Genomic DNA, 17,931 nt, shown 5'->3' with positions numbered 1-17,931 from the left:
AGGTAAATGTCCTGTCATTGGGCAAGTCAGCAAAGGCTGTGGAAAGGAGAACCTTTTTGTAATGGTGTGCAAGGTAAAGGAAAAAGTAAGTGAATCATGATGCATAGTCAAAATGGCCACCAGGGGCTGTATTACATAAAGTGTCCCGGGGGCACAATCGTGTTTGTGCCCACTTTGCCCGCCCCGGGACACTGTGGTATTCGCTATCTTCAAGGGGGCGTCCTCTCATTTGCATGGGGGTGTGTCCCATCCAAATGAGGGAATCCTTTTGCCTTTGCGTCCGAGTCTTATTACTGATGTGGCACAGAGGCAAAAAGCCCTCAGGAATAAATAAATCAAACATTGTCTGGCAATCACACCAAAATTCAATGGTTGTTCACTTCCTTTCATTTCTGATAGTGGTGCATCAATAATTATTATGTCTGGTGAGAAATATAACAAGCTGTCTCCATTGCACTTTCTTACGCCATTGGAAACTGAATTGTATATGTGGGCTGCATTGACGCCACTAAGAGGTCATGGTTCATTTGTAGCAGCGATGAAACATAAGAAAACAAAAGTACAAGCACCCATTCAAGCTACGGTATGAAGCCCTTTTTTACTCAGCTTCAACACTGCTGCTGATATCCATGAATTATAACATAAATGCTCATCATGAAATAGTAAGTCAATTCCCTTTGTTGTTTCATGGGTTGGGAAAACTCAAGACTATTATTGTCCAATTACACATTAATGAGGATGTCCGTCTTATTGCTCAAAGACACAGACAAATTGCCTGTCACTTACAGGAAGCTCTTGAAAAAGAATTGGAATCCTTACTCAAACACTATATCATTGAGCATTCCACTGGTCCAACTCCATGGGTTTCTTGCATTGTGGTAGTACACAAATAGGACAGTGAAAGAGCTGTACGCATCTGCGTGGATATGTGTCAAGGGAACAAGGCAATTGAAAGAGAACAACATACCGGACCACACATTGCCGACATGCTAGCACAATTGAATGGTGCAAAGGTATTCACTCACCTTGATCTAAATAAAGGATATCATCAGTTGGAAATCAAGGAGAATTGTAGGCACATTACAATCTTTTCTCAACACTGTTGGTCTGTTTCGTTCCAAAAGACTCAGCTTTGGTGTGTCATCAGCTGCAGAACTATTTCAAGATATAATTCGACATATCATACAGCCTGTGATGAATGCTTTAAATTATAGTCATGAAATATTGGTTTTTGGAGCTACACAGAAAGAGCACAAAACTCTCCCGCAAGTATGTCATTTGCTCACTGATGCGTCTTTAACTTTGAATGCCGAGAAATGGGAGTTCCATAAGAGAAAGTTTCAATTCTTTAGCCATATTTTTTCAGATGGGGCATGACACCCGATCCAGATAAAGTGCAAGCACTGTCAACTGTGAGTCCCCCACATTAATTCCTTGGCAAGGCTAGCTATTGCTCTATATACATACAAGACTTTGCCACTGTCAGTGCACCATTAAGAGACTTGACAAAAAATTATGTTTCTTTTCCTTGGTCAAATGAATGCGAGCAAAGCTTCCAGAAAAACAAACAGTCCACAACTCAACTGAAATGGCATTCTTTGATCCAAAGCTTCATACTGAGGTTTTTGTTGATACTGGCTCCGGCGGCTTAGGCACAATCCTTGCACAGGACAGCGGACACCCAGATGTATTGTGGCATATGCAACTCGAAGTTTGTCCCAAACTGAACGTGCTTATTCACAACCTGAGACCATGAGAAAGAAAGATTAGCATATGCATTCTTGTATGGGAAGCCTTTCATGCTTGTGACAGATCATCGAGTATTGATGACTGTCTTTGGCAATCCAAAGGCAAAAATGCCTCCTTGTGTTGAACTTTTGGGTCTGCAACTGCAAGAATACAATGACACTATTGTACATGTTCAAGGAGAAAATCAGCACCCTGCCGACTACTTCTCACAAGTGCCTCTACAATGCCCTGAACTTATTCTAAGATAGACTCCGTAGAACTGTGACATAAGCATTAGAGGGTAGTGAAGCAATTGCAGATTTAGAATGTTGAGTTTGTAGTTACACATAGAAGAATAAAGACATGTTATACTGAGCTCTGCATGTGGCGTAGTGTCAAGACTGGCTACGTCGTCCCTTACCTTGTCTTGAAGCTGAAGCCTCGTGGAAGACGTAGAAGATTTCGCAGAGACGCAAGGGACCAACTTCCCAAACTACTAACTAAAACCTTACTGAACTACTTATTCACAGCAAGATTAAAACTAGAAATTAGGGAGGAGGGCCGGTACTGGACGTGGACGTTGAGTTGTTGGTCTGTTCTTGCTGTCGACCTGCGAATCAACAAGCACCAATATATTACTCAAGAGCTACCTCTGATCATTTCTTAATTACCCTATGATCTAAACACTAACCTTCCCTACCTACCCCCCCCTTCCACAGTTGTGAGAGTGAGAGTCTTGTTTGCCTAAGCACCTACCTGCGATCAGTGTTGTCTCGTCTTCGTCCAGTATTTCTTTGTCTTGTCTCGTCGTGATGGTTAAGGCGTCAGATACTTCTTGTTGTCTTTTTAGCGCAGTCTTTTTCCTGAAAGGTGGCCTCTGGGGGGCTTAGAAACAAGAAACCTAAATTAGAAAGTATTTCTCAAATCCTTTCCCGAAAATCACTAAGCTCCCAGACATTCACTTACTGTATTCTTTCTTGTTGGTCACTTTCCAATAAGGGATTCTTTTTTTAGGCTGAAAAGAACTGATTCAAATTGCTAAAAACCTTCTAAAAGGTATCTTTCTTTTACATCACAGACTTTAGATAACTTTTTTCGAAAATAAAAACTAACATGAGGTTTTACACTTTTCATAGAATAACAAGAGCGCTTTTACAATGATACTATCAAGCAATGTACTTCTCTAGCGCCAAACATTTGCAGAAATCAAAGAAACCTAAATATCAAAACATTTCTTGTAATACAGGATTGCCTTTAAATACGAATTGTTCTCTCTTTGAAGTCCCAAAGAAGCCTTCAGTCTTTTTTCTGAGAAAATGTTTGTCCAAAATTACTCTTGACCTTTCTTGCGAAGGGCGCCTTTAAAATAATAAAGATTTGCACTTAGCTTTCTCTTTGAGGATGAAACGCTTCGGTGAACGCTGATTGCCGGTTTTCCATCCGTTCAATTGAAGACTCCTTGCGAGGCCTCAGGCGCGATCCTTCCTCAAAGCTGGGCGGAAGGCAAAGCGTCTTCTGGAAGGTTGGGTGAGGTTTAAATAGGGAACCGCACCCAGCCGCACCCAGCCGCGCACAGACAACGTGCGTGCGTGTGTGCTAAGCCGGGACTTAAACCGAGGGCTTTTTCCTGCACGGTGGCTGGCATTAGCACTCCCAGGCTGTGTCCAGGCAAAGGCTCTCTTTACTTACAAAAACGGGGCTATTTCCGATCTCACTGGGATGCATAAAAGGCAAGGAAAAAATAAATAGCAAAACAAAAACCAAAAGGAAAGTCCAGAATCACGGAAACAGTTTCATGTTACAGTACAAAAGGAAAATCATGATTTACAGTACACAAACACACTGATTCTTGTAGCGTGCAGGGTGCACGGGAAAGGGGTGGGTTTTCCTGAGGGGTCTAAGCTTCATGACAGTACTCCCTCCTCAAGATCCGCCCAAGGACTGTAGATATAGGTTTTGGTTTGTCAGGGTGACGAAGATGAAAAGTCCTTAATACTTTCGGAGCATTCTTTAGGTGTTCCAAAGGTTCCCATGATCTTTCCTCAGGGCCATACCCTTTCCAATCGACTAGATAAAAAAGTTTTCCTCTGACTCTTTTAGAATCTAAGATAGATCTTACCTCGAATTCTGGATGTCCCTCAATTTCAATGGAGGGAGGTGACTGAATCAAGCGGGTTTGGGAATGGAAAGGTTTCACCAAAGAAACATGGAAAACTGGGTGTATCAAATATTTTCGAGGAAGATCTAATTTTACACAAACAGGATTGATGATTTTTACTATTGGAAAAGGACCTATGAATCTAGGGTTACATTTCTTATTTCCCTCTAGTTTTAAATTCCTGGTACTTAACCATACCTTGTCTCCAATCTTGTATTCAGGTTGTTTGGTTCTATGTTTATCGGTTGTACCTTTTTGAGTTTCTTTTGCTTTAGCTAAATTATATCTAGCTTCTTCTTGGATTGCAAAGAGTTTAGAAACATATTCTGAAACTGCTGGTACAGACTCAATTTTGTCAGTAAGCTTAGGAATACTTTTGGGATGAAAGCCGTAATTACAAAAGAATGGAGACATTTTGATTGAGGAATGTTCCAGGTTGTTATAAGCGAATTCCAAGGGACTTAGAAGATCAGACCATTCCTCTGATGCTCCAGGCAGCATGCAACGAAGAAGTTGTTCAATGGTTTGGTTGGTTCGTTCTGTTAAACCATCTGATTGAGGGTGATAACTAGAAGACAGTTTCACCTCCATGTTAAGCAAAGAACTTAAATTGCGCCAGACTCGAGATATACATTGAGACCCTCTATCCGAAATTACCACAGATGGAATGCCATGTAAACGAATGATATGTGTCATTATTAGGTGGACAAGTTCGATAGCAGAGGGAAGTCCTTTTAGAGGAATGAAGTGGGCCATTCGAGAGAATTGATCTACCACAGTTAAAATTGTTGTAAATCCCTTCTTGGTTTCAGGCAGTTCAACAATGAAGTCTAAAGATATCGTGTGCCATGGCAGAGGTGGAATAGGAAGTGGCATTAAAAAACCACTTGGAGCTTGATGAGAGACTTTGTTTTGAATACAGATGCTACATGTCTCTTCAAAGAATTGAATGTCTTGGAACATCGAGGGCCACCAGAAATCTCTTTTGATGAGCTCATAGGTTTTCATGATACTGGGATGAGCTGTTAAAGGAGTATCGTGATGTAGATGAATAATGTCTTTTCTTAGTGATTCAGTAGGTACAAAAATAAGATCATGTACCAGCATCAAATCGTCTTTTTCCTGAAGGAAAGGATGTTCTTTTTTCCACTGATCAAAATCCTTTACATCCAAAGCCTTTTTTATTTCGGTAATTATATCACAAATGGATAAAGTTGCCTGAAAACAAGAAGTAGGGATTACAGGAAGTATTTTATCTGGTTGATCAGGACCTTTATCCCCAATTCGGGATAAGGCGTCAGCTTTTAGATTCTCTTTCCCAGGTCGATAAGTGATTACAAAGTTATAATCATTAAAAAATAAAGACCATCGTAATTGTCTCGCAGAAAGAGCTTTTACGGATTTTAAAGCCTGAAGATTTCTGTGATCAGTGTGTATAGTTACAGGATGACAAACTCCAATCAAATAGTGACGCCATTCTCCAAATACTGCCTTGATTGCCAACAGTTCTTTGTCAGCGATTGCATAATTTTGTTCAGCTTCAGACAATTTTCTGGAATAATAGGCTATTGGATGCATTTGACCTGTATCAAGATCTCTTTGAGATAATATGCCACCCAAAGCACATTGTGAAGTGTCAGCTTCTACTATGAAAGGTTGACTAGGATCAGGATGGGACAAGACTGGAGCTGACGTGAATCTCTTCTTTAACTCTCGAAAAGCTTCTTCTGCAGGAGCTGACCAAAGAAATTTTACGCCTTTTCTTAACAACTTAGTAATGGGAGTTATAATTTGCGAAAAGTCTTGTATAAATCTGCGGTAAAAATTCGCAAATCCTAGAAAGCTTTGAATTTGTTTTACAGTAGTGGGTCTTGGCCAAGAACTGACTGCATTAACCTTGTTAAGATCCATCTCAATTCCCATGGGACTGATGACATAACCAAGAAAATCCACTTTGGATACGTGAAACAGACTCTTTTCAAGTTTTACGTAAAGAGAATTTGAAAGCAATTTTTGGAGAATGGCGCGAACTTGCTGCACATGTTCTTCCTCAGAGTCGGAGTATATAAGAATATCATCTATGTAAACTACACAGCATACATCTATGAATTCGTGCAAAACCTCATTTATAAAAAATTGAAAGGCTGCTGGAGCGTTGCAGAGTCCGAAAGGCATAACTTAGTACTCGAAGAGACCGAACTTAGTGCGAAAGGCCGTCTTCCACTCGTCTCCCTTTCGTACTTGTACTAGATGGTACGCTCCACGCAGATCCAATTTCGTATAAATGGTTGCCTTTTTAACCTGGTCCAACAGTGTGGGAATGAGAGGCAGTGGATACCTATTCTTAATGGTTATATTATTCAGAGCTCTATAATCTATGCACAGGCGCAATTCCCCTCCTTTTTTCGGAATGAAAAAAAGAGAAGATGACACTGGTGATTTGGAATGTCGTATGAAGCCATTTGCGAGGTATTCGTCAAGATACTCTCTAAGGTGTACGTTCTCTTTTTCAGTTAGGGCGTAGATCCTACTACAGGGCAGGGTGGCTCCAGGTACCAGATCTATTCTACAGTCAAAGTCCCTGTGTGGTGGCAGTGTGTTTGCCCTTTTTTTGTCGAAAACATTTAGAAGATCTGAGTATTCAGAAGGTACTCCATCTAAGACTAAAACATTTGGTGCTGCTTCTGTTCTAAAGTCAAAGCCCTGGATTAAGTCCTCATTCTTTCCTAGCAGAAAACAATGTTGTGAACAATGAGAAGATTTAAAAGTCACTGTCTTAGATACCCAGTCGATAAGGGGGTTGTGTTGAACCAACCAAGGAATTCCAAGAATTAATTTGAATTGAGGAGCATCTATAATGTCAAAATGAATTTTCTCTCTGTGAACATCAGAACAATCCATCTCTAATAATTCTGATTGTTTATTGATTGGACCAGATGACAGTTCCTTGCCATCTACAGCTCTAACCGTTTCTGGATGTTCCTTAAGGACTGACTTAAATCCTAATGTCTGAAAAAAGTGTGTATCGATAAAATTCCCTGTAGCTCCTGAATCAATTATTGCTTCTACTTTTCTGGAGTAAGAGGCTGGAGCAGGCCCTCTTAATTCTACCCGTATACTGAAATGCTTACACCCTAGAGGTGGAAGAGAAGAGGCCAAACTGGGATCTTTACTCGATAAACTGGCCTCTATCCTTACCGAGCATTCTCGTTTCCCGAACCTTCTTGGGTGATGGCAATCTCAGAGGACTTAGTCTTAAGCTTATTAGGTCGTGCCGAACATTCTTTGACAAAATGTCCTGTTTTACTGCAGTAAAGGCATTGGTTCAATCTTCGTCTCTTTTCTTTTTCCTCTTTAGAAATTGGGCCTCGAATTGTACCAATCTGCATTGGTTCTGTAGGATCTACTCTGGGACTGCCCTCTCTAGATGTCTTTTCTTTTAAGAAAACTAATTTGTGTTTGGACCTTCCCTTTTCTCCTCTTCTTTCAGACAAACGATGGTTTAATTTTACTACTAAATCTATGAACTCACTGATGTCATCTGGAGGCTCTAAAATTTGTGTAATCATATCCTTCAGCTCGTCTTTTAGCCCTCTGTAAAAAATTGAAACTCTTTTGTCATAAGGCCAATCAGCTTCTAAAACCAGGCGATTAAACATAGAGGATCCCTGTTTTAAACTAAGAAGTTCATTATCCGCGGACTGAACAAATACATGTTTAGCAAACATTTTTTTTAAGGCACGCTCAAAATCCTTAAAGTTATATAGTATTCGGTCATCGTTTTCTACCAGAGGGACTGACCACAGAGCTGCATCACCACCTAAATAAGATAACATAAATACTACCTTGGATGAATCATCAGGAAATGCTGAAGTTTTAGCTATGAAATGTAAATGACACTGCTGTAAAAATACTGAGAACTTATTACTGTCCCCATAGAACCTCTCAGGCTGTGCTAAGGGAGTAGGAACTGGCGTTACCACTTGAATCTGAGTTTGAGACCCGGAATCCAAAGAGGTCCACTGATAGGTTGCTGAAGTCTGTACTGCGTCTTGGAGGGTTGACATGTCCCTACGTAAGGCTGCATTTTCCTGTCTTAAATCTTCCAAGATGGTTGCTAAATCTTGTAAGGTCACTTGATCCATTGCGTTTGGGCGAAATGATTCTCGTGGGCTTTGCCTTCTGTCAAGACTGGCTACGTCGTCCCTTACCTTGTCTTGAAGCTGAAGCCTCGTGGAAGACGTAGAAGATTTCGCAGAGACGCAAGGGACCAACTTCCCAAACTACTAACTAAAACCTTACTGAACTACTTATTCACAGCAAGATTAAAACTAGAAATTAGGGAGGAGGGCCGGTACTGGACGTGGACGTTGAGTTGTTGGTCTGTTCTTGCTGTCGACCTGCGAATCAACAAGCACCAATATATTACTCAAGAGCTACCTCTGATCATTTCTTAATTACCCTTTGATCTAAACACTAACCTTCCCTACCTACCCCCCTTCCACAGTTGTGAGAGTGAGAGTCTTGTTTGCCTAAGCGCCTACCTGCGATCAGTGTTGTCTCGTCTTTGTCCAGTATTTCTTTGTCTTGTCTCGTCGTGATGGTTAAGGCGTCAGATACTTCTTGTTGTCTTTTTAGCGCAGTCTTTTTCTTGAAAGGTGGCCTCTGGGGGTCTTAGAAACAAGAAACCTAAATTAGAAAGTATTTCTCAAATCCTTTCCCGAAAATCACTAAGCTCCCAGACATTCACTTACTGTATTCTTTCTTGTTGGTCACCTTCCAATAAGGGATTCTTTTTTAGGCTGAAAAGAACTGATTCAAATTGCTAAAAACATTCTAAAAGGTATCTTTCTTTTACATCACAGACTTTAGATAACTTTTTTCGAAAATAAAAAATAACATGAGGTTTTGCACTTTTCATAGAATAACAAGAGCGCTTTTACAATGATACTATCAAGCAATGTACTTCTCAAGTGCCAAACATTTGCAGAAATCAAAGAAACCTAAATATCAAAACATTTCTTGTAATACAGGATTGCCTTTAAATACGAATTGTTCTCTCTTTGAAGTCCCAAGAAGCCTTCAGTCTTTTCTCTGAGAAAATGTTTGTCCAAAATTACTCTTGACCTTTCTTGCGAAGGGCGCCTTTAAAATAATAAAGATTTGCACTTAGCTTTCTCTTTGAGGATAAAACGCTTCGGTGAACGCTGATTGCCGGTATTTCATCCGTTCAATTGAAGACTCCTTGCGAGGCCTCAGGCGCGATCCTTCCTCAAAGCTGGGCGGAAGGCAAAGCGTCTTCTGGAAGGTTGGGTGCGGTTTAAATAGGGAACCGCACCCAGCCGCGCACAGACAACGTGCGTGCGTGCGTGTGTGCTAAGCCGGGACTTGAACCGAGGGCTTTTTCCTGCACGGTGGCTGGCATTAGCACTCACAGGCTGTGTCCAGGCAAAGGCTCTCTTTACTTACAAAAAGGGGGCTATTTCCGATCTCACTGGGATGCATAAAAGGCAAGGAAAAAATAAATAGCAAAACAAAAACCAAAAGGAAAGTCCAGAATCACGGAAACAGTTTCATGTTACAGTACAAAAGGAAAATCATGATTTACAGTACACAAACACACTGATTCTTGTAGCGTGCAGGGTGCACGGGAAAGGGGTGGGTTTTCCTGAGGGGTCTAAGCTTCATGACACGTAGTCATTGGTGAGTACCCGAGCTAGGGAGGATGCTACAACAGGGACCCTGCATGATAGGGCAGAAGATACAGAAAACCGCTTTCGCCACAGCAATATCCGATTTCTGGGGTTCCCGGAATGGGTGGAGGGGGAGTATGTGGAGACCTTTCTGGAAAACTGGATAAAGATTGTGCTTTCCCCAGAAGGCTTATCGAGGTGGTTTGTCTTCAAACTGGCCCATAGGGCGGTAGCACTGATGCCCCCCTGGGTACCCCTGAGAGCTCTGCTAGAATAAATCCTGAAACACAAGTACTGTGACTGCATTCTGTGGGCCTCTAGACACGTGGAACGCCGCACCTTGGATAACCATGCTATGTCAGTCTACCCAAACTACACCAAACTTGTACAAACACGCAGAAAAACTTACATGGACATGAAACAGCAGCTCAGGAAGCTTTGACTTCAATATATGTTGTTGTTCCTGGGGGCACTTAAAACTACTTTCACACCACAAAAGTCACTTCTTAAACAACTCGGAGGAAGTCTGGGCTTGGCTAGAGATCTGGGATAAAGCAGGGACATACAGACCTGAGAGCAGGTTTGAATAACTTTTGCTGCTCCCCTGGAGCAGCAGGGGGAGGCAGCGTAGACCTCGGTGCCGGTCGTGAGCAGGACACAGGTTATAATAATTATAATAATAATAATTTCTATTTGTAATGTGCAAACATATCATCCCCTAGCTGTGCTTCCTGTTCCTGGAGTCCGACGGAGGATAGCTGGACCACAGATGTGGATTTACATTGCGCTCCCTCAGCACACCCCTTCAAGAGGGCCCGCCCACCATCCTGCAAGCCGTGCCGACCGCCACTGCCTACTTCATGAAAGTATTGTCCTATTGAGAATAGATTTTCTCTTATAAAATCCAATGGTGTGATGTTTTTGCATTTAATATTTATGTTAGATGATATTCTGACAAGGATATTCTGACAAGTGACAGTATAGATTGTGCACTCCTATTATCTTATGTGGATTCAACCAACCTCTTTTGCCTCTCAAACTGTGTTGCATGTAACGTTTGACCAATGCCTGCCTTTCATGTGTTACCAAAACAAAAATGGCCCAGATCCCCAGAGGGCAACCTGGTGTCAAACGTGCACTGCTCGGGGGATAAATACAAATAATTTGTCTGTTTTTTTACCCTAAATTATTACAATGAGTCATGTGTTTTCCTGCGTGTGTATTTCATGTAATGAACATTACACAATATTAATGCCAATTTATATTTCAAGACTTTTGCAATCAAGATTAGATCATCATATAATATTTACAGATTTGTTTTATACAAGCAAACATTAGGAACAAGACCCAAACATAACGATGCCCAATGCATTTCGGGACAACCTGTCCCTTCGTCAGGGGTTAAAATCTGAACAAAAAACAAATATAATGATTTCTCATGCTCTTTGTGGTACCATCGATACAATTGTAACAAAACAATATATTGCTGATTGTATACAGTATTTGTGGTGCAAAAACCCTATCTCAAATGATGAAGCTTTTCTTTATAAACATGCCAAAACCTGGTGGTGATTAGTGTTCAATACACAATTCTTTACGACATGCACAATCCCAATAGTAGTAAAGAATTTCCTCACATGCTATGCCAATGCTCAATACACCCATGATTCCAAATAAAAGATAGAATCACTCTTGCAGTACCCTCAAGTCAGTTAGCACATGAACTTACTTGTGACCAAAAACGAAGAACAACCAAGAACTGTATGCCACAACCCTGAACGGAAGTGGGTAATTCGTGCATATTAACAAATCATAATGAAGTCAAAATTGACATCCCCCAATATGACACACATTGCCTCATCTAAACGCTGTTAACCAATTCTCGAAAGTAACCCATACCTTTGTAGATAACCTTGGGATGAGGTTCCACATCAAAATTAACCTTTTATCTACCAGCACTGTAAACTCCAAGCTGCAGGTAAAAAATAGTCCCAGTACTGATAAGTCCCCATAAAAAAACAGTAGCCCAATAAATGCCCAATGCCAAACTCCCCTTACCATAACATTGCCGCTGCTCGCCGTTGGGAAACTCCAACCTCCTATTTCCAAACTTCACGCTGCATGTGAGAAAAAGGCTGTGTTAAAATTATACCCTCACCCAAACTCGTACCTGTTATCGAGCGAGCACCAGATAACATATCCTACCACGCTTCTGTGGCAGCCGGTTGTTGTATCCCCACAACCTCCTCTTCACATGCCTTGCTACACGCGAAGTTCCGGTCACGGTGCTGACGAATCCAGCAACTGCATTCACCCGACTTCCTCATTAAAACATACCCGTCCTCTCGCGAGACCCCGTAACAAAACGTAAGCACCATCTTGGAACATGCAACTAATGTTTTCAAGCTATAAGCAAACAAGAAATGCTCTGTCATTGATGTCACCAATGTAATCAACAAACGAGGTCCTACGACCAAAATACCAAGTTTTGACATCACTGCTGGGCTTTTGGCATATGTACGTTAATCAGAGGTGGTGTCACGAAAGCTAAACCAAATACAGATCATAACATTAAGTGCTGAAATGCTGTGGTAACATATTTCGCATGAGGTGAACAATCGGCAAGAATGTTAACGACAACATTGTATAACAATTCTTTTAAATGTCACCATAGTTTAACATCAGTCTTTACATATACATAAACAACAACGACATAATAAACAGCCACATTTTTAATTCAACCAAATATTGTTTCCACTTAAAAATGACTGAGGTGAGACTCAAAAATTCTTCGTGTATGTAATGTATGTAGATCTATATGTGTTTTATGGAGTGTTCAAAGGAACCATGACATGCCAAATTTGTAGTTCCAACCGAATGGCATCAGGGTGTTTAGCTGTTTGATCCAGAAAGTTTCTCATTGCAACAATAGTTTGGAATTATCCAATCCTTCACGTGGAGGTATATGTTCAATGATTTGAAATTTAATTTGTGCAATGGTGTGTCGGGCTACGTCCCAATGCATTGCTAAACTCGAGGTTGTATTCTTATTCCTAATGCGACTTTTATGCTCTGTTAGACAAATCTTAATTTTTCTATCATTTTTTCAAACATACAATAAATCGCAGGGGCATTTAATGGAGTAACCTATTTGAGTTGAGTTAAAGTGAAAAGCTTGTGTGATTTTGATACGTTCACCAGTTCTTGGATGCAGCAACGTGTTGCCTGTGATAGCGTTGTTACAATGGATGCAATTTCCACATTTGGTTGTGCCAGGCTTAGCAACTTTGGTGTTGATCTTTTTCTAGGACAACATTTCTTTCAAATTACGAGCTCTCGTAAAGGCAAGCAATGGTTTATCTCTAAATAAACCATTAAAATCAGAAACTTCCATAAGCATTTCCCAGCGTTTGTGGATAATTTGTTTTATTTTAGTGAATACTGTAGAATATTTTGAAACAAACACTATTCCATCTGTTGTCTTTTTAGGTTGCTTCAATAAAAGATCTTCTCTTGCTCGAGACGTGGCTCGTATTAAATGTGATTCCAACAGTGTTTCTGGGTTTCGGGGTACCCTCTGTCCATGTAATTTTTCTTTTGGATGGCCATAGTTTCTATGCTAGTGCATTTATTTGTGTTGATGTGACGAATCCTTAGAAATTGTGCTTATGGAAGGTTCCTAATCAAAGATGGTGGGTGAAAACTCTGAAATTGGAGTGCATTAGTCCGGTCTGACTCTTTTTTGTACAATCGTGTGGTGATTTTATTGGATTCTATTTCAATCCACTTGTCCAGGAAAGCGATTCTGCTCTTCTTGATAGTATAATTAAATTGTATCCTAGGATCTCTGGAGTTCAAGATCCTGATGTTCTCAACCAGGGTCTCTTCTGTTTTCCTCCAAATCAAAAAAAATGTCATCAATAAAGCTCCTTAAAAAAAAATCAGACCTTCCTTCCACGCCAAGTTGTTTAAAACGTGGTCGTGCTCAAATTTAGCCATAAATGTATTGGCGTAGGCTGGGGCTCCTGGAAAGCCCATTGAATTTAAAATCATTGAACATATACCGCCACGTGAAGGATTGGATAATTCCAAACTATTGTTGCAAAGAGAAGCTTTCTGGATCAAATGGCTTAACACCCTGATGCCATTAGGGTTGAACGACAAATTTGACATGTCATGTTTCTTTTGAACACCCCATAACATACATATAGGTCTACATACATTACATACACAAAGAATTTTTGAGTCTCACCCCAGTCATTTTTAAGTGGAAATAATACTTGGTTGTCTTAAAAATGTGGCTGTTTACCATGTTGTTGTTGTTTATGTATATGTAAAGACTGATGTTATACTATGGTGACAATTAACAGAATTGTTTTACAATGTTGTTGTTAACATTATTTCCGATTGTTCACCTCATGTAAAATATGTTACCACAGCATTTCAGCACTTAATGTAATGATCAGTATTTGGTTTAGCTTTCGTGACACCACCTCTGATTAACGTACATATGCCAAAAGTTCAGCTGTGATGTCAAAACTTGGTATTTTGGTCGTAGGACCTCCTTTGTTGATTACATTGGTGACATCGATGACGTAGCATTTCTTGTTTGCTTATAGCTTGAAAACATTAGTTGCCTGTTCCAAGATGGCACTTACATTTTGTTACGAGGTCTCACTAGAGGACGGGTATGTTTTAATGAGGAAGTCAGGTGAATACAGTTGCTGGATACGTCGGCACCGTGACCGGAACTTCGCGTGTAGCAAGGCGTGAGAACAGGAGGTTGTGGAGATACAACGACCGACTGTAACAGAATCGTTGTAGGATATGTTATATGGGGCTCGCTTGATAACAGGTCTGAGTTTGGTTGAGTACATAATTTTAACACAGCCTTTTTTTCCGCATGCAGCGTGAAGTTTGGAAATAGGAGGCTGGAGTTTCTCAACGACGAGCAGCGGCAACGTTATGGTAAGGAGAGTTGGGAATAGGACGTTTATTGGGCTACTGGTTTCTATGGGGACTTATCAGTAATGCAACTATTTTTTACCTGCAGCTTGGAGTTTACGGTGCTGTTAGTTAAATGGTTCATTTTGATGTGGAACCTTATCCCGGGGTCGTCTACAAAGGTACGGGTTACTTTTGAGAATTGGTTAATAGCGTTTAGATGAGGTACTGTATGTCATATTGGGGTGAATGTAAATTTTGACATCATTATGAATTGTTTATGTGCAGGAATTACCCATTCCTGTTCAGGGTTGTGACATACAGTTCATGGTTGTTCTTTGTTTTTGGTCACAAGTAAATTCATGTGCTAACGGGTTTGAGGGTATTGCACGAGTGATTCTATCTTTGGTTTGGAATCATGGCTGTATTGAGCATTCATATAGTATGTGAGGAAGTTCTTTACTACTATTGGGCTTGTGCATGTCATAAAGAATTGTGTATTGAACACTAATCACCACAACTTTTGGCCTGTTTAGAAAGAAAAACGTTGTCATTTGAGATAGGGTTTTTGCACCACAAACACTTTATACAATCAGCAATATATTGTTTTGTTACAATTGTATCGATGGTATCACAAAGTGCAGGAGAACTGATTATATTTATTTTTTTCACATTTTTTGACCCTGACGAAGGGACAGGTTGTCCCGAAATGCATTGGGCATCGTCATGTTTGGGTTTTTTCTTTATGTTTGCTTGTATAAAACAAATGTGTAAATATTATATGATGATCTAATATTGATTGCAAAAGACTTGAAATATAACTTGACACTAATATTACGTAATGCTCATTAAATGAAATACATATGCAGGAAAACACATGACTCATTGTAATAATTTAAGTTAAAAAGAATTGATACATTATTTATATGTATACCCCCGAGCTGTGTACGTTTGAGTCCAGTTGCCCTCTGAGGACCTGGCCATTTTTGTTAAGGATATTCTGAGATCATACTTTAGACACTGTTGAAAACACACCCAATAGCTGAGGAGGAACACTGTACCCAACTCTACTCGCTGCTCAATAATGGCAAGTAGTTCCTAATCTATCCTAATTAAGGTTTCATTCTGAATAGCCATTAGTGCAGTCTCTTTCCCACCATGGAATTATGACTGAAAGATGTACAGACCAAAGATTTGATTCATATTTTTGAGCACAGTGACTTTAAAGGATTCTAATTTATCAGATACTATTATCCAGACTTTAAAAAAAATGTAAATGAAGATTTAAACTTCCTCTCAATAAGTCTAATTTCATTCAGTTAAGGACGTGACCTCTAGAGGTGGAACGTTCAATGTGCTCCTCAACAAAAATATATATATACATTGCCATGTGCAGTTTTGAGAAGCCTTAGCATTGTCATAAAGCCCAGGGCTGCTTCTGGTGCCTCTGTGAATTTTCCCATCTCCTTGAGGTTAATGTTGAGGTTATTGTAGCATTCACAGGGAGAGAGAGAGAGAGAGAGAGAGAGAGAGAGAAGAGAGAGAGAGAGAGAGAGAGAGAGAGAGAGAGATCAGAGAAGGAGAGAGAGATCAGAGAAGAGAGTGGAGAAGGAGAGAAGGAGACTGGATGGATGGAAAAAGAGAAATTGTGCGAGGAGACAAAAGGAGCAAGGCTGATTTGAGCATTTTTGCCAGAGTTGCTATTGGTTCCACAGTCCGGTCCTGTCATCAGTGACTCGGCTAACTTTGCATCCCACTGAATTCAGTGGCTTCTAATTGTAAAATATATACTGGGACAGACCCATTCAAGATACAGTATTACAAGAGCAGAAGATTATTCAGGATCTGCGGTGTTGCAGCTAGCAAGAGAGTGGCAAGTTACAGTGGGCCATGCTCGTTTGCTGATTTGGGGCTTATTTATGAGCTCTTGCAACACTTTTGTGCCGTCAGTGTGTCACTTTGTGTGACGCACCAGCTGCGTAAAAAATTCACCATGTTGCGCTCTATTTACAAAGTGACGCATGTAGGCAGATGCATCACTTTGTAAACCCCTGCACTACATTATACCTGCGTCAGGTATAATGTATGCAGGGTGAGTGTTCCCCCACACCAAAGCCTCATAGAAGTGGCACATGGAAATCTATAAGATTTCAGTGCGCGACTTCTAGGGCGCCATTGCGTGAAAACTTTACGCCTGCCTCATGGCAGGCGTAAGGGTGACGGCCCTTTCACATGGTAATTGCCCCATGCGACAGGACACATTGTTGGAGTTGCGTCTGTTTTCAGACACACACCAGCAATGCGCCACTCTTGCGCATACAGATACATCAGGCATACTGACATATCTGTAACTCCGTGTGACATGATGTGCTGTACTTTAAATGCAGCGCATCTATGGTGTTGCCAGGGTGGGCGCACTGAGAAGAGTCGCATCGCTGCTTGTCGCCGTGATGTAACATTGCTCATAAATGAGGCTACTTGTGTTCTTGATCTTGTCGAGCCTCAGGATTCAATAAACTCCTTATCTCTAATGCTGTCTATGATCTTCCCAAGCCTCACACTTTCGGACATTTTCCAGGAAAATTCTGTTTTGTGATTTGTCCTCTTCCTGTTTCTTAAATATTTGTATCTTTCCATTCTTTTGGCTAGGCTCTTGGTGTAGCATCTCCCTGTCATTTTTCTGAAACTCCTTTTTAAGAGCTCTACATAAACTTGTGAAGGCCTTCCAAGCTACAGTGTTAATACCTCGTGCACTGAAGATCTCTGACTTGCAGCAGAGAAAAGGTCGAAGTATAAGGGTAAATATTTTCATCAGGATGTGGCATCAAGCCGTACTTGGCTGTGGGTACTCCAGGGTCAGCCACACGGTGGGCATAGAACTGCGTCAACTAGATAGATGCCACTTTGAATTGTTTTTCTCATTTTGCTGAATGGCCCATTTAATAACATTGCGCAGTGTTTTTTCCCCCATAGTTTTATATAGCGTGAACTTGACCTGAAGGTATCAGAGCACTTTATATGAGCACCAATTGCGTTACACAAGGACACAATAATTTTTTTTAATTTTACTTTCGGTACTGTGAAAGATTAAAAAAAACGTTATTTACCATTTAGTACATCATACAGAAGAAGGTAAAGGGTGGTAACCGTCCGAGCCATCACAATAGATATAGAATATATGGAGCATTAGGCATAAGTAGAATAATCTGACTGAGAGATGGCTGCAACGAAAAACACATTAGAAATGTATAGAAAACACAGTCCTGTAGGCCGTCATTTCACACCAATAGCGAACACCCCCTTCCCAGCAGTGGGCAGTATGCCCACCCGCGCCCAACCCTCTCAAATAAAAAAACACGGTGGAAAGAACAGGAACAATGCAGGGCACCATAGAATAGAAGAAATCAA

This window comes from Lissotriton helveticus, chromosome 5_1 (genome assembly GCF_964261635.1).
Source record: "Lissotriton helveticus chromosome 5_1, aLisHel1.1, whole genome shotgun sequence".
Classification (NCBI taxonomy): Eukaryota; Metazoa; Chordata; class Amphibia; order Caudata; family Salamandridae; genus Lissotriton; species Lissotriton helveticus.
The sequence above is the reverse complement of the archived record's forward strand: the minus strand, read 5'-3'. Positions refer to the sequence as shown.